The following is a 13,040-nucleotide window of genomic DNA, read 5'->3' as shown; positions in this document are numbered from 1 at the left end:
TAGAGTTAAGTCATTGAGTGTGTGTTCTCATTTATTGCCTGTGTGTGTACAACAAATGCTCAACGCTACCCTCTGATAAGTCTACTGCTCGACCACACTACTACAAATAGAGCATTCGTATTTTTTATTATTGCCTCTGTCAAGCCTCTGGGGAATCCCTGGACTCTGTGCACACTATGGTGGTCATTATGAACACAGCAGTAAACACCGCAGACCGCCGTGGCGGCGGTGAACAGAAGTCCGCCGTTGGCGGTGAATGGAAACCTGCCATATAATGATAAAAAATTCCGACCTCGCCAAAAATCACCAGACCACCACTCCCCGCCATGACCTTGTCAGCGGGAATGCTGGACCTCCTCACCCCGCCACCGCCGAGCACACCCACATCCCGCCCTCCAAATAATGATGCACAAATCACCTTGGTGGATAGTGGAGGCCAGACGACCATTGGCGGGGCCAACCGTCACGGGCGGGAAGTGGACTTAACAGCAAGAAGTGCACACATTGGATAAGCGTGAAACCCACACACCTGACACACAGTCATAACCCCATAAAACACTCCTAGACACACCCCACAATCCTTTGCAATGAAACCAGGCCAAAGAAGACGGAGAGCACCAGAGGCAGACACCGAACACCACCATACACGAGATGTACACCGACCCACAGAAGAGCACCCTCACCGCGTTCACAGCCCCGAGACCATTCACCACACTCACCATGTCACCCCCAAATATCCACGCTTCACAGAAAGGGAGTTAAGGACCATGGTGGACGAGATCCTGAAGGTGGAGCCACAAGTATTCGGGGCCGAGGTGCAGCACACACCCATCGCAAGGAAGATGGAGCTATGGCAGACCATTGTGAACAGGGTCAATGCAGTGGGACACCATCCACGCACCAGGGATGACATCCGGAAGAGTCCTGTGGGGGAAGGTCAGGGGCATGGCATCAAGGCACCACATTGCAGTCCAGAAGACTGGGGGAGGACCACCACCAACACCACCCAAATACATAGACTGGGAGGAAAAGGTACTGGCCATCCTGCACCCTGAGGGACTCACTGGGCTCACTGGAGGAATGGACTTGGGTAAGTCGTCCACTAAAGCCACTAAATCCACCCCTCCCTACATGATCACAAACCCACTAACAGGCCCACATCCCTCCCCCTGTGCACAGCCACCTATCCCTGCAATGATCCACAATGGAACTACACTCCCCCCCATGCAACCCCACACTCGAAGCAAAATGCAGGGTAAAACTCACAAAGGCACCCTGGATGGCCACTGAAAGTAACACCAGCACAAAATAGCCCAGTCCTGTGCACCCCAAACGTTCATGCAGCTGTAACAGACATGTCTATGTCCCCCAACAGGCACCACCACCCATGCCACCCTAACAGATGGGACAAGGACTGCCAGTGCCCCCCAGGAAGAAAGAGGCACCTCACAGGACACTGGTGAAGGATCCCTGGACACTGATGAGCAGGCAGGCCCCTCACACAGTCCTAGACTGTCACCATGCAGCAGCCCCACCCAGGAAACCACTGTCACCCCTACCACCCAGTCAACATCAGCAGCACAGGGCAAGCATCTCCACACCAGTGTATCCAGGCCACAGACTGGTGGAACACAGGTACAGAGGCCACAGTCTCCCACTCTCAACATGCAGAAAGGCGAGGGCCCCAGTACAAGTGGTACTGCCAGACCTGTGCAGGGGACACAGGCACAGGGGGCTAGGGCAAGTGCCAGTGGGGAGGCCACAGGATGGATGCAGCAGCCCAGCCCAGGATGTGATATCTGAGGTATTGGGGGCCTACCAGCATACTCATGACAGGATGGCGCAGATTGTGTCCACCCTGGAGCACAGTGAGAGGATGCAGCAGGAACACCACCAACAGGCCATGGAGCAGTGGAAACAGCACAACGCCACAATGGCCACTGTGAGAAAGTAGCCTCTTTCTAGCCTTGTTACCCCCACTTTTGGCCTGTTTGTGTGTATGTCAGGGTGTTTTCACTGTCTCACTGGGATCGTGCTAGCCAGGGCCCAGTGCTCATAGTGAAAACCCTATGTTTACAGTATGTTTGTTATGTGTCACTGGGACCCTGCTAGTCAGGACCCCAGTGCTCATAAGTTTGTGGCCTATATGTATGTGTTCCCTGTGTGGTGCCTAACTGTCTCACTGAGGCTCTGCTAATCAGAACCTCAGTGGTTATGCTCTCTCATTTCTTTCAAATTGTCACTAACAGGCTAGTGACCAATTTTACCAATTTACATTGGCTTACTGGAACACCCTTATAATTCCCTAGTATATGGTACTAAGGTACCCAGGGTATTGGGGTTCCAGGAGATCCCTATGGGCTGCAGCATTTCTTTTGCCACCCATAGGGAGCTCTGACAATTCTTACACAGGCCTGCCACTGCAGCCTGAGTGAAATAACGTCCACGTTATTTCACAGCCACTTTACACTGCACTTAAGTAACTTATAAGTCACCTATATGTCTAACCTTTACCTGGTAAAGGTTGGGTGCAAAGTTACTTAGTGTAAGGGCACCCTGGCACTAGCCAAGGTGCCCGCACATTGTTCAGGGTCAATTCCCCGGACTTTGTGAGTGCGGGGACACCATTACACGCGTGCACTACATATAGGTCACTACCTATATGTAGCTTCACAATGGTAACTTCGAATATGGCCATGTAACATGTCTATGATCATGGAATTGCCCCCTCTATGCCATCCTGGCATAGTTGGCACAATCCCATGATCCCAGTGGTCTGTAGCACAGACCCTGGTACTGCCAAACTGCCTTTCCTGGGGTTTCACTGCAGCTGCTGCTGCTGCCAACCCCTCAGACAGGTTTCTGCCCTCCTGGGGTCAAGCCAGGCTTGTCCCAGGATGGCAGAACAAAGGACTTCCTCTGAGAGAGGGTGTTACACCCTCTCCCTTTGGAAAATGGTGTGAAGGCAGGGGAGGAGTAGCCTCCCCCAGCCTCTGGAAATGCTTTCTTGGGCACAGATGTGCCCAATTCTGCATAAGCCAGTCTACACCGGTTCAGGGGACCCCTTAGCCCTGCTCTGGCGCGAAACTGGACAAAGGAAAGGGGAGTGACCACTCCCCTGACCTGCACCTCCCCTGGGAGGTGTCCAGAGCTCCTCCAGTGTGCTCCAGACCTCTGCCATCTTGGAAACAGAGGTGCTGCTGGCACACTGGACTGCTCTGAGTGGCCAGTGCCACCAGGTGACGTCAGAGACTCCTTCTGATAGGCTCCTTCAGGTGTTGCTAGCCTATCCTCTCTCCTAGGTAGCCAAACCCTCTTTTCTGGCTATTAAGGGTCTCTGTCTCTGGGGAAACTGGAGATAACGAATGCAAGAGCTCATCAGAGTTCCTCTGCATCTCTCTCTTCACCTTCTGCCAAGGAATCGACTGCTGACCGCGCTGGAAGCCTGCAAAACTGCAACAAAGTAGCTAAGACAATTACTGCAACTCTGTAACGCTGATCCTGCTGCCTTCTCGACTGTTTTCCTGGTGGTGCATGCTGTGGGGGTAGTCTGCCTCCTCTCTGCACTAGAAGCTCCGAAGAAATCTCCCGTGGGTCGACGGAATCTTCCCCCTGCAACCGCAGGCACCAAAAAGCTGCATTACCGGTCCCTTGGGTCTCCTCTCAGCACGACGAGCGAGGTCCCTCGAATCCAGCAACTCTGTCCAAGTGACTCCCACAGTCCAGTGACTCTTCAGTCCAAGTAGGGTGGAGGTAAGTCCTTGCCTCACCTCGCTAGACTGCATTGCTGGGAACCGCGACTTTTGCAGCTACTCCGGCCCCTGTGCACTTCCGGCAGAAATCCTTCGTGCACAGCCAAGCCTGGGTCCACGGCACTCTAACCTGCATTGCACAACTTTCTAAGTTGGTCTCCGGCGACGTGGGACTCCTTTGTGTAACTTCGGGTGAGCACCGTTTCATGCATCCTCGTAGTGCCTGTTTCTGGCACTTCTCCGGGTGCTACCTGCTGCTGAGAGGGCTCCTTGTCTTGCTCAACGTCCCCTTTACCTCCTGGCGCAATTTGCGACATCCTGGTCCTTCCTGGGCCACAGCAGCGTCCAAAAACACTAACCGCACGATTTGCAGCTAGCAAGGCTTCTTGGTGATCTTTCGGCGGGAAAACACTTCATGCACGACTCTCCACGGCGAGGGGGATCCGTCCACCAAAGGGGAAGTCTCTAGCCCTTTTCGTTCCTGCAGAAACCTCAGCTTCTTCTGTCCAGTAGAAGCTTCTTTGCACCCACAGCTGGCATTTCCTGGGCATATGCCCATCTCCAACTTGCTTGTGACTTTTGGACTTGGTCCCCTTGTTCCACACGTACCCTAGATTGGAAATCCATTGTTGTTGCATTGTTGGTTTGTGTCTTTCCTGCATTATTCCTCTATCACGACTTCTTTGTCCTTGGGGGAACTTTAGTGCACTTTGCACTCACTTTTCAGGGTCTTGGGGAGGGTTATTTTTCTAACTCTCACTATTTTCTAATAGTCCCAGCGACCCTCTACAAGGTCACATAGGTTTGGGGTCCATTCGTGGTTCGCATTCCACTTTTGGAGTATATGGTTTGTGTTGCCCCTATCCCTATGTGTCCCCATTGCATCCTATTGTAACTATACATTGTTTGCACTGTTCTCTAAGACTATACTGCATATTTTTGGTATTGTGTACATATATCTTGTGTATATTTCCTATCCTCTCACTGAGGGAACACTCTAAGATACTTTGGCATATTGTCATAAAAATAAAGTACCTTTATTTTTAGTGTAACTGTGTATTGTGTTTTCTTATGATATTGTGCAAGTGACACTTGTGGTACTGTAGTAGCTTCACACGTCTCCTAGTTCAGCCTAAGCTGCTCTGCTAAGCTACCATTATCTATCAGCCTAAGCTGCTAGACACCCTATACACTAATAAGGGATAACTGGGCCTGGTGCAAGGTGCAAGTACCCCTTGGTACTCACTACAAGCCAGTCCAGCCTCCTACATAGGTTGTGCAGCGGTGGGATAAGTGCTTTGAGACTACTTACCACTCTTGTCATTGTACTTTTCATAAGAGAAAAATATACAAAACAAGTTCAGTGTATATACACATAGCTAAAAAGTTTTGCATTTCCTCTTTTCACTCTTTTCTAAAGTGCTGAAAAGTACTTCTAAACTTTCTAAAAAGTTTAAAAAGTTTTTTTTCTCTGTCTTTCTAAAAGCTCTGACAAACTTTTTTCTCTTTTTCTATCACTTTAACTCTCTCTAAAAATGTCTGGCACAGGCCAAAATGTTGACCTGTTTAAGATTGCATAGGATCACCTTAGCTGGAAAGGAGGAAGGAGTCTCTGCTTAGAGAGAGGTTTGAGTGTAGGGAAGAATCCTGCCTTGGAATTGTTACTAAACATGCTTAGAGAACAAGATAAGGCTAAAAGTGCCCCATCTGTTGAAAGAGTAGCTAATGGTTCCGAATCTGATCCAGGGACTCCCCCAGGTAAAGGTTCAGGAAAGAAACTTCTTAGCCTTACCATTACAAGACAGTCTAGCATAGTTGGTACTGAGGTGGAGTCACATCATACAGATGATGTGCTCTCACATTACACTGTCAGCCAAGCTGTTAGGGTGCCCTCTGTAAGGGACAGGTCTCCTTCTGTTCATTCCCATCATACCTCTGTTTCTAGAAATATCCCTCCCACCAACCCTGATGACAGATTGTTAGAAAGGGAACTCAATAAGTTGAGGGTGGAACAAACCAGACAAGCTTAAAAAGCAACAGCTGGATTTGGATAGACAGTCTTTAGAATTAGAGAAGGAAAGACAGAAGTTGGGTTTAGAAACCCATGGTGGCAGCAGCAGTATTCCCCATAGTCATCCTGCAAAAGAGCATGATTCCAGGAATCTGCATAAGATAGTTCCCCCTTATAAGGAGGGGGATGACATTAACAAGTGGTTTGCTGCACTTGAGAGGGCCTGTGTTGTACAGGATGTCCCTCAAAGGCAGTGGGCTGCTATCCTATGGCTATCATTTAGTGGAAAAGGTAGGGATAGGCTCCTTACTGTGAAAGAAAGTGATGCCAATAATTTTACAGTTCTTATGAATGCACTCCTGGATGGTTATGGCTTAACCACTGAACAATACAGGATAAAGTTCAGAGAGACCAAAAAGGAGTCTTCACAAGACTGGGTTGATTTCATTGACCATTCAGTGAAGGCCTTGGAGGGGTGGTTACATGGCAGTAAAGTTACTGATTATGACAGCCTGTATAACTTGATCCTGAGAGAGCATATTCTTAATAATTGTGTGTCTGATTTGTTGCACCAGTACTTGGTGGACTCTGATCTGACCTCTTCCCAAGAATTGGGAAAGAAGGCAGACAAATGGGTCAGAACAAGGGTGAACAGAAAAGTTCATACAGGGGGTGACAAAGAGAACACTAAGAAGAAAGATGGTGAAAAGTCTCAAGATAAGCATGGGGATAAGGGTAAAACCAAAGATTCCACTTCAAATCTTAAACACTCTTCAGGGGGTGGGGATAAAACAAATTCGTCCTCTTCTTCTCAACCTACACAATTTAAAAAGCCTTGGTGCTTTGTGTGTAAAAATAGAGGCGATAGGCAAGGGGATAAGTCCTGTCCAGGTAAACCCCCTGAGCCTACCACCACTAATACATCAAGCTCTAGTGCCCCTAGCAGTAGTGGTAATAGTGGTGGGACTGCTGGCAACAGTCAAGTTAAGGGTGTAGTTGGGTTCACTTATGGGTCCATAGTAGAAACTGGGGTAGTCAGTCCCAAGACAGTTTCTCTCACACCTAGTGGCATTGGCCTTGCCACACTGGCTGCTTGTCCCCTTACAATGGATAAGTACTGGCAGACAGTTTCAATAAATGGTGTTGAGGCCTTGGCCTACAGGGACACAGGTGCCAGTATCACTTTGGTGACTGAAAACCTAGTGCACCCTGATCAACACATCATTGGACAACAGTATAAGATTATTGATGTCCATAACTCCACTAAGTTTCTTCCCTTCGCTATAATTCAGTTTAGTTGGGGTGGAGTTACTGGCCCTAAGCAGGTGGTGGTATCACCTAGCTTACCTGTAGACTGTCTCTTAGGTAATGACCTAGAGGCCTCAGGTTGGGCTGATGTAGAGTTTTATGCCCATGCAGCCATGCTGGGCATCCCAGAGGAATTGTTCCCTCTCATTTCTACTGAAATGAAAAAGCAAAGGAGAGAAGGCCTGAAAACTCAGGATCCCTCTCCAACAACAGGTAAAAGGGGTATCACAGTATCCCCTAACCACCCTACCATTCAGGATACCATTCCTGTGGTGGGAGAAACCTCTCCTGGGGTGGCACCTGTTCCAAGGGAATCATCAGTTGGCAAAACTGTACTCCCTGAGGTAGAAGTACCTCTCTGTGGGATAACTAACATTGGTGAGAAAAAGAGCACCATTTTAGTTAACATGGAGCATCCCTCCAACCCTCCCAGAGAAACTTTAGTGCAGAAACTCTGCACTGCCTCACAACACTTAGGACAGCATCCCTGCCCTAGTGTGGAGCTCATAGGACAGCATCCCTGCCCTGCTCCAACCCAAGAGAAACAGCATCCATGTTCTCTCTTCCAGCCATATGGACAAAGTTTTTGCCCAGCTATGGCTTTTCTGAGACAGCATCCCTGTCTGGCATTTCCATCACTACAAATAGGTTCAGTGGACAATTCCCACTGCTCTAAACTAAAACTTACTGATAGAAACTCTGAAAATACATCTTCACATTGTTACTTAGCTAAAAAACTTCAAACAGGGTGGTTTACATCCCCACAGGGAAGTAACCATATAGTGGATGATAAAGGGAGTAACCAGTCTATTGCAGAGCTACTCTCTACTTATCACCACTTAGACAATAAAGTCTCAACTGGCCAAGGTTAGCCTTATTGTCCTTCGTTTGGGGGGGATGTGTGAGAAAGTAGCCTCTTTCTAGCCTTGTTACCCCCACTTTTGGCCTGTTTGTGAGTGTATGTCAGGGTGTTTTCACTGTCTCACTGAGATCCTGCTAGCCAGGGCCCAGTGCTCATAGTGAAAACCCTATGTTTTCAGTATGTTTGTTATGTGTCACTGGGACCCTGCTAGTCAGGACCCCTGTGCTCATAAGTTTGTGGCCTATATGTATGTGTTCCCTGTGTGGTGCCTAACTGTCTCACTGAGGCTCTGCTAATCAGAACCTCAGTGGTTATGCTCTCTCATTTCTTTCAAATTGTCACTAACAGGCTAGTGACCAATTTTACCAATTTACATTGGCTTACTGGAACACCCTTATAATTCCCTAGTATATGGTACTAAGGTACCCAGGGTATTGGGGTTCCAGGAGATCCCTATGGGCTGCAGCATTTCTTTTGCCACCCATAGGGAGCTCTGACAATTCTTACACAGGCCTGCCACTGCAGCCTGAGTGAAATAACGTCCACGTTATTTCACAGCCATTTTACACTGCACTTAAGTAACTTATAAGTCACCTATATGTCTAACCTTTACCTGGTAAAGGTTGGGTGCAAAGTTACTTAGTGTGAGGGCACCCTGGCACTAGCCAAGGTGCCCCCACATTGTTCAGGGCCAATTCCCCGGACTTTGTGAGTGCGGGGACACCATTACACGCGTGCACTACATATAGGTGACTACCTATATGTAGCTTCACAATGGTAACTCCGAATATGGCCATGTAACATGTCTATGATCATGGAATTGCCCCCTCTATGCCATCCTGGCATAGTTGGCACAATCCCATGATCCCAGTGGTCTGTAGCACAGACCCTGGTACTGCCAAACTGCCTTTCCCGGGGTTTCACTGCAGCTGCTGCTGCTGCCAACCCCTCAGACAGGTTTCTGCCCTCCTGGGGTCCAGCCAGGCCTGGCCCAGGATGGCAGAACAAAGGACTTCCTCTGAGAGAGGGTGTTACACCCTCTCCCTTTGGAAAATGGTGTGAAGGCAGCAGAGGAGTAGCCTCCCCCAGCCTCTGGAAATGCTTTCTTGCGCACAGATGTGCCCAATTCTGCATAAGCCAGTCTACACCGGTTCAGGGGACCCCTTAGCCTTGCTCTGGCGCGAAACTGGACAAAGGAAAGGGGAGTGACCACTCCCCTGACCTGCACCTCCCCTGGGAGGTGTCCAGAGCTCCTCCAGTGTGCTCCAGACCTCTGCCATCTTGGAAACAGAGGTGCTGCTGGCACACTGGACTGCTCTGAGTGGCCAGTGCCACCAGGTGACGTCAGAGACTCCTTCTGATAGGCTCCTTCAGGTGTTGCTAGCGTATCCTCTCTCCTAGGTAGCCAAACCCTCTTTTCTGGCTATTTAGGGTCTCTGTCTCTGGGGAAACTGGAGATAACGAATGCAAGAGCTCATCAGAGTTCCTCTGCATCTCTCTCTTCACCTTCTGCCAAGGAATCGACTGATGACCGCGCTGGAAGCCTGCAAAACTGCAACAAAGTAGCAAAGACGACTACTGCAACTCTGTAACGCTGATCCTGCCGCCTTCTCAACTGTTTTCCTGGTGGTGCATGCTGTGGGGGTAGTCTGCCTCCTCTCTGCACTAGAAGCTCCAAAGAAATCTCCTGTGGGTCGACGGAATCTTCGCCCTGCAACTGCAGGCACCAAAAAGCTGCATTACCGGTCCCTTGGGTCTCCTCTCAGCACGACGAGCGAGGTCCCTCAAATCCAGCAACTCTGTCCAAGTGACTCCCACAGTCCAGTGACTCTTCAGTCCAAGTTTGGTGGAGGTAAGTCCTTGCCTCACCTCGCTAGACTGCATTGCTGGGAGCCACTACTTTTGCAGCTACTCCGGCCCCTGTGCACTTCCGGCGGAAATCCTTTGTGCGCAGCCAAGCCTGGGTCCACGGCACTCTAACCTGCATTGCACGACTTTCTAAGTTGGTCTCTGGCGACGTGGGACTCCTTTGTGTAACTTCGGGTGAGCACCATTTCACGCATCCTTGTAGTGCCTGTTTCTGGCACTTCTCCGGGTGCTACCTTGTGAGAAAGTAGCCTCTTTCTAGCCTTGTTACCCCCACTTTTGGCCTGTTTGTGAGTGTATGTCAGGGTGTTTTCACTGTCTCACTGGGATCCTGCCAGCCAGGGCCCAGTGCTCATAGTGAAAACCCTATGTTTTCAGTATGTTTGTTATGTGTCACTGGGACCCTGCTAGTCAGGACCCCAGTGCTCATAAGTTTGTGGCCTATATGTGTGTGTTCCCTGTGTAGTGCCTAACTGTCTCACTGAGGCTCTGCTAACCAGAACCTCAGTGGTTATGCTCTCTCATATCTTTCCAAATTGTCACTAACAGGCTAGTGACCATTTTTACCAATTTACATTGGCTTACTGGAACACCCTTATAATTCCCTAGTATATGGTACTGAGGTGCCCAGGGTATTGGGGTTCCAGGAGATCCCTATGGGCTGCAGCATTTCTTTTGCCACCCATAGGGAGCTCTGACAATTCTTACACAGGCCTGCCACTGCAGCCTGAGTGAAATAACGTCCACGTTATTTCACAGCCATTTTACACTGCACTTAAGTAACTTATAAGTCACCTATATGTCTAACCTTTACCTGGTAAAGGTTAGGTGCAAAGTTACTTAGTGTGAGGGCACCCTGGCACTAGCCAAGGTGCCCCCACATTGTTCAGAGCCAATTCCCTGAACTTTGTGAGTGCGGGGACACCATTACACGCGTGCACTACATATAGGTGACTACCTATATGTAGCTTCACAATGGTAACTCCGAATATGGCCATGTAACATGTCTATGATCATGGAATTGCCCCCTCTATGCCATCCTGGCATTGTTGGTACAATTCCATGATCCCAGTGGTCTGTAGCACAGACCCTGGTACTGCCAAACTGCCCTTCCTGGGGTTTCACTGCAGCTGCTGCTGCTGCCAACCCCTCAGACAGGCATCTGCCCTCCTGGGGTCCAGCCAGGCCTGGCCCAGGATGGCAGAACAAAGAACTTCCTCTGAGAGAGGGTGTGACACCCTCTTCCTTTGGAAAATGGTGTGAAGGCAGGGGAGGAGTAGCCTCCCCCAGCCTCTGGAAATGCTTTGTTGGGCACAGAGGTGCCCAATTCTGCATAAGCCAGTCTACACCGGTTCAGGGGACCCCTTAGCCCTGCTCTGGCGCGAAACTGGACAAAGGAAAGGGGAATGACCACTCCCCTGACCTGCACCTCCCCTGGGAGGTGTCCAGAGCTCCTCCAGTGTGCTCCAGACCTCTGCCATCTTGGAAACAGAGGTGCTGCTGGCACACTGGACTGCTCTGAGTGGCCAGTGCCACCAGGTGACGTCAGAGACTCCTTGTGATAGGCTCCTTCAGGTGTTGCTAGCCTATCCTCTCTCCTAGGTAGCCAAACCCTCTTTTCTGGCTATTTAGGGTCTCTGGGGAAACTTTAGATAACGAATGCAAGAGCTCATCCGAGTTCCTCTGCATCTCTCTCTTCACCTTCTGCCAAGGAATCGACTGCTGACCGCGCTGGAAGCCTGCAAACCTGCAACATAGTAGCAAAGATGACTACTGCAACTCTGTAACGCTGATCCTGCCACCTTCTCGACTGTTTTCCTGCTTGTGCATGCTGTGGGGGTAGTCTGCCTCCTCTCTGCACCAGAAGCTCCAAAGAAATCTCCCGTGGGTCGACGGAATCTTCCCCCTGCAACCGCAGGCACCAAAAAGCTGCCTTACCGGTCCCTTGGGTCTCCTCTCAGCACGACGAGCGAGGTCCCTCGAATCCAGCGACTCTGTCCAAGTGACCCCCACAGTCCAGTGACTCTTCAGTCCAAGTTTGGTGGAGGTAAGTCCTTGCCTCACCTCGCTGGGCTGCATTGCTGGGATCCGCGACTTTGCAGCTACTCCGGCCCCTGTGCACTTCCGGCGGAAATCCTTTGTGCACATCCAAGCCTGGGTCCACGGCACTCTAACCTGCATTGCACGACTTTCTAAGTTGGTCTCCGGCGACGTGGGACTCCTTTGTGCAACTTCGGCGAGCACCGTTTCACGCATCCTCGTAGTGCCTGTTTCTGGCACTTCTCTGGGTGCTACCTGCTTCAGAGAGGGCTCCTTGTCTTGCTCGACGTCCCCTCTCTCTGCTGGTCCAATTTGCGACCTCCCGGTCCCTCCTGGGCCTCAGCAGCGTCCAAAAACGCTAACCGCACGATTTGCAGCTAGCAAGGCTTGTTGGCACTCTTTCGGCGGGAAAACTCTTCTGCACGACTCTCCACGGCGAGAGGGATCCGTCCACCAAAGGGGAAGTCTCTAGCCCTTTTCGTTCCTGCAGAAACCTCAGCTTCTTCTGTCCAGTAGAAGCTTCTTTGCACCCGCAGCTGGCATTTCCTGGGCATCTGCCCATCTCCGACTTGCTTGTGACTTTTGGACTTGGTCCCCTTGTTCCACAGGTACCCTAGATTGGAAATCCATTGTTGTTGCATTGTTGGTTTGTGTCTTTCCTGCATTATTCCTCTATCACGACTTCTTTGTCCTTGGGGGAACTTTAGTGCACTTTGCACTTACTTTTCAGGGTCTTGGGGAGGGTTATTTTTCTAACTCTCACTATTTTCTAATAGTCCCAGCGACCCTCTACAAGGTCACATAGGTTTGGGGTCCATTCGTGGTTCGCATTCCACTTTTGGAGTATATGGTTTGTGTTGCCCCTATCCCTATGTGTCCCCATTGCATCCTATTGTAACTATACATTGTTTGCACTGTTCTCTAAGACTATACTGCATATTTTTGCTATTGTGTATATATATCTTGTGTATATTTCCTATCCTCTCACTGAGGGTACACTCTAAGATACTTTGGCATATTGTCATAAAAATAAAGTACCTTTATTTTTAGTATAACTGTGTATTGTGTTTTCTTATGATATTGTGCATATGACACTAAGTGGTACTGTAGTAGCTTCACACGTCTCCTAGTTCAGCCTAAGCTGCTCTGCTAAGCTACCATTATCTATCAGCCTAAGCTGCTAGACACCCTATACACTAAT

The sequence above is a fragment of the Pleurodeles waltl genome, chromosome 12 (assembly GCF_031143425.1).
Source record: "Pleurodeles waltl isolate 20211129_DDA chromosome 12, aPleWal1.hap1.20221129, whole genome shotgun sequence".
Lineage (NCBI taxonomy): Eukaryota > Metazoa > Chordata > Amphibia > Caudata > Salamandridae > Pleurodeles > Pleurodeles waltl.
Note: the sequence above shows the minus strand (reverse complement) of the source record.